Source organism: Penaeus japonicus, unplaced genomic scaffold, assembly GCF_977035675.1.
Source record: "Penaeus japonicus unplaced genomic scaffold, GWHDUDI00000001_assembly GWHDUDI00000005, whole genome shotgun sequence".
Taxonomy (NCBI): domain Eukaryota; kingdom Metazoa; phylum Arthropoda; class Malacostraca; order Decapoda; family Penaeidae; genus Penaeus; species Penaeus japonicus.
The window spans coordinates 22471804-22476803 of NW_028234407.1; the positions used below are offsets into that span (position 1 = coordinate 22471804).

Sequence of the window (5000 nt, forward strand, 5' to 3'; positions counted from 1 at the left end):
ATAAATGGTAATAACCTGTTTGCTAACTCAAATTTTCAGAATATTCTTCAGTGTTGACTGAACTGATTATGATATAGATCCGTATACTTGTACTGATATGTAAGTCAGTGCAGTTTCGAGATATGCAATATAAGAAGAATTTGTTAGAATTATATCGAGATCATACGTTTGTGATACTTTGAAATCGCCAGAAGTATGAAAGGAAGGAGGAAGAAAGAAGATACAAAAAGGATAATTACATTAAGCATTAGTAAGGGTTCATTCATACCTTTGTATTCCCGGTGCGGTACGATTCGGGGTCAGACGGCAACTTATCGAAACATGCTTGGCTCTTTCTTCGTCCGTGCGCCTCGAGGGCATCCTTTTTGGGACGGTCCAAATATTGTATGTTGTCTAAAAAGTAAAGCGGAGATAAATTAGAGAGCAAGTATGTGATGATGGCAGTTAACTCAGGTCAATAATAGGCTTTGGGTGTATTACATTGTAAATACTAATATAAGTAATAATAATAATAATAAAAATAAATGAAATAATTATAATAGTAAAACTTATATAAGTGTTGTTTGTTTAAGTTCTGTAGTAAGTATGATGCTTACTTTCATCTAACGGGTCAGTATACCGATTTTTAAATAATTAGTTTTATATATAAATTAAAACTGGAGCCGGGAGCTTGAAGTCAGCATAAGGCATCAAGGTGGAACGTTTAGGCTAGAATCGAGGACTATAATTGGGAAGACCTTTCTACAATACGGATGCCACTTCGAAGTAGCACCGTTCAGGTACAGCTGATGCATGATAGAGCCAGCTTCGCACTGGCTCTCTGTTAAGCGACTAGCAAGCTATGGAATATGAACATTGTATGTAAATATGAAGTGGCTAGGAGTAAGATATTTCAGAGCACAGTTTGAACTTTAATATAATATATAATGAAAAGATATATAATATAAGTATATATATATATATATATATATATATATATGCATACTACACACAAAGATATTAATTATATATGTTAAGCGATATGCAAAATACATATAGCATATGCACATGCGACATTCTCAGGATACAGATATATATAGTTAATATATATATATATATAATATATATATATAATAATAGTAAATTAGTCTATAATATAAATATCTCAATACATAAGTATTCATATATATACATACATACATACAGTACATACATATATTTATATATATATTATATATATATATATATATTTATAGAAATATATATACAAACACACCCACACACACAGCACCTATATTATATATATATATATATATATATATATATCGATAGTGAAATATTTATATTATATAATATATGCAACAATGCCTACACAGACGCTACGCAAAGCGCGCGCAATATGTACATACATTTTTATGTATATATATTTCATATATATATGATATAATATATATATTTAAGTCTGTAAGATTCATTATTCTAGAACTTTACCCGTTTCTTGAATGCTGCATTTGGCACAATAGCAACGGGATGAAGTGGAGATGGGGTGGCATTAAGTAGGATTTCATCAGTATATACTCAGGCTGTCCTGTGAGGAAAGCAATTGTATATTAATACAATATGCGTAGAGGATGGTAACTTAATTTAAGGACGTGATGGTTTGAAATCAATTTTGTGATCATTCTAAACAATCTAACGTAGTATGCATCTACGCATTCGTTACAGAAATTGTAAATTAAATAGAAAAAGCAAGAGATGTAAATTGAATACTTTACCGCTAACCTAACCCGGTGTGCCAGACTCCTGGAGAACCGCAACGATTGGGCTGTATCTGAGGATACAGTCTTGAAGCTCCGGTACTGTTTGTTTACCGCACCTTGGCTAATTGAAGTTAATAAGGGAATACAATGCAGTTGAGGAATGTGACATACAAGATATGAAAGTAAGTCATTGCGATGGATATATTTCGGTTGAGTACCACATGGCGTTAGGCATTGACTGCATATGGAATTAAATGTTATGCATATCTTACTGGAAACTATTAAATTGGCAATGTTTCTATAGATTTTTATCAGAAGGCCATAAATATTGTATATCGAGAAATATTGTAAGTGAACTTTTCCGCGCTCCATCACCTAACTGGGTATGCCGGTTGGTCAGAGAATAGAGCTAAACTGTCAGGGCGTTGGGAGGTCTTCTTGAGCGGGTCTAAACACGAGTGGTCGTTGAGAGGATCTTGTACACTTGGCCTCAGCCAGCCAGTCAGGTGTGTAGGACACAGTGCCAGTCGTAGTGAACATTGGCAAAGTGGTTTTTCCAGGCTGAACAGCGGGGGGGGGGGGGGGTGAGGGGGGTGGTGTGGGTGTGGTGGGGGGGGGGGGGGGGGGGGGGGGGGCCCTTGAGTGGCTTAGGTTTGAATGAAGCAGGGTGACATTCCAATGTTGATATGTTGAGCAGGGCTTCTACTCGAAAGTATTGTGCAGTGAGATTTGGGGAACATAGAAATCCGTCATCGAGGGATGGTGAGGTGACTTCCATTTTCTGGTAGAAGACATTTTAATGAAATTTCATTAGATCGTCTGACAATTATATGGACTAGAGTCATGAGAATGATTATGCCACAAACAGGTATAGAGGCATTTTATAGTGGTTACAGTAGAGACCTTTTGCAGTATAAGGATCAATTCTAGCCTGCAGAGCTCATGCAGAAGGTTCGATCAAACACTGACAAAACAAGCCTTCATATTGAATATCTTCCGGTTCCAGATAGTACATGTGAGGGTTAGAAGAACTGCTGCAACTTTCGTTAAAGAGTGTGATAGCAGGATCTGCTCGAACCGATGAACTAATGGAAGCGAAAACAAAGTCATTTAGCCATATAAAACGGTTTAGTGTTGATAATTCATGGAAAATGAACTGAATATGAGGTCGTGGATTCTTCTCGAAGATTTCGAAGACGCAGGCAATGTCGAGCACCCCAATAAACATAGAAGCGGGGCTGACAAGGTCTCAAAATGTCCCATTTACACTTCTGACAAGCCACTTGATAGTACGGTCGAATAACCATTTGACATTGCACCGAAAGCTGTAGTTGACCTGAAGGGACATTCCTACCCGCATGGAGTGACGAATCTGCACACGACCTTTAAATCTTAGGTTTGCTCAGATTGTCTGTAGAGCTCTTCAGCTTGCAATCACGCAGGGAGCAACTTGGCCCGAAGTTCACCCATGCTGAAACAGTGAGAGCTTAGTAAGTGAGTTGTTGGAAAACAAGTTCGTTCTTGTTTACACAGTGGCAGAGCTTATGGTGTCTAGGTGATCATTCATTCTACGTTAGGGGGGTAGCCATATATAGGCTGGTATATTAATGGCAATGTGGCACTGTAATGAATCTGTACAACCGCCAGTGACGCAATTCGGGGTTGCGGGCGGCCTGATACTCAAGTCACCGTTGCTTGAACTTGCAGTTGCCTTAAGTGAAAACGGATGCGGTGATCTTGTACATTATCTCTCTACTTCGTTGGTCTAAGTTCAGGATGTCAAAGGCATCCCTAAAATTACAGATGAATTACACAGACCATTAATCTTTATAATACGGAGTTGATCGCGACATCCCTTATAAATCAATATGGAGTACCATAAGCCCATATCAATTGTCTGTATAACACGGTCAACGTCACGGTGTAAATTGCTTGTCTTCCATTGTCGTCGATAGGAAGGGACTGGTGACTTTTTTACAACCTGGGACACTTGAAGTTGTAGTCGTAGATATGCATCATGACCAAAAGACAAATCAGTCTATCAGAAGAAGATTCACTCAGGCATTAGATATAGAAGTTTAAGCTGATAAGTAGAGAAGGCAAGGTGCTTTTATAAAGGACAAGGAATTATTCTAAAAGATGTTAACTAATATCATACATAGATACTGAGTGCTGATTTGAGTTTGTTACATACCTTTTTGAGTCATATCATACATAAGTAAAAGATATTTACTCTTGAGCGTGGCTCATCTGTTTCGCACATCAGTTTGGTATAAGATATGCGTACCACGCTCGGCGGGGACTGGAGAGATGCTGACACGAGTCCTTCTACAGCCAGTAGCGTCACCTCGATATCATTCGCCAGAGACTGCTTTTCCGTTGTGGCCGAATATGCGGGCCGCACTGCTGAACTTACCTGCGAAATAGGTGTGCTTCATTAGGCAAGAAGATAAATTGTTTCGTGATATGAACTCTTACAATGCATTTTAAAAGAAAAAGAAAAAACATATATATAGAACATTAAACTTTACAAAACAAGAGGAGTTGTCTTTACGGTGCGTGCTTAGGCGTTACGCCATCCACTCTCTAGATAGGTTGGTCGGCAAGATCTAGTCCACCAAGTTCTGCAAGTGAAGACAAGAATAAAACGAAATCAAGCTTAAGAGGTATGTTGAACGTCGAACGAGATCTGGCTTCAGACGTTACGGCATTTGCAATACTGCTTAATTGGTTAATTAAATACATTTGGAATCGTCTTACTGTTGCTCTCTTTCTTATCAGATGCACCGACGTAGGCGAACGTAAGAGACACCTTCTGTTGTGTTGCCTCTGTCTTACCAGCAAGCCGCAGACTCACCACTGTGGAAGGAAAACAATAATCTTATAGAACGGTAGCATGATCGTTACGAAAGAGATTATACAGTTGGGAGTAGATATATATGTATATAGTGTCATAATAAGAGGGACCATGATTCGGTTGGTTTAATTTCTAACCACACGTTTTAGGTGACAAAAAGAAAATCAGTTAACTTACGTGATAAGCATAGACTGGTTCTGACGATCTGTAAGAAAGAAAAATCATAAGCCTTATGTTTTTTTCTTTAAAATATATGATCATTATCAAATATATCACTGATATAATATTTTTGCCAGTTCTAAAGGCCATTATATGGTCTACCATAATTAACGTGCCTTGCATCATGTTCTGGTAGGCACCGTCGCAGATAGCGAAGAGATGAGGGGGCACCTCATTACGCCTCT

At 38.2% G+C, this 5000-nt stretch overlaps 2 pseudogenes across 1 annotated transcript in view; both read right to left on the bottom strand.

Annotated features, from left to right (window-relative positions):
* The window catches only part of LOC147471822 (uncharacterized), a 5346-nt pseudogene extending 2259 nt beyond the window's left edge, over nt 1–3087 (bottom strand).
* A 37-nt stretch (nt 3088–3124) lies between these two features.
* The window catches only part of LOC147471823 (myosin heavy chain, muscle-like), a 2372-nt pseudogene continuing 496 nt past the window's right edge, over nt 3125–5000 (bottom strand). The window contains exons 1-6 of the transcript XR_015191028.1: nt 4932–5000; nt 4774–4801; nt 4483–4598; nt 3973–4155; nt 3378–3450; nt 3125–3210 (exon numbers count right to left, since the gene is read on the bottom strand). The exon at nt 4932–5000 is cut by the window's right edge and continues 496 nt beyond it. The product of XR_015191028.1 is annotated as a myosin heavy chain, muscle-like (transcript). The remainder of the gene's footprint in view (nt 3211–3377; nt 3451–3972; nt 4156–4482; nt 4599–4773; nt 4802–4931) is intronic.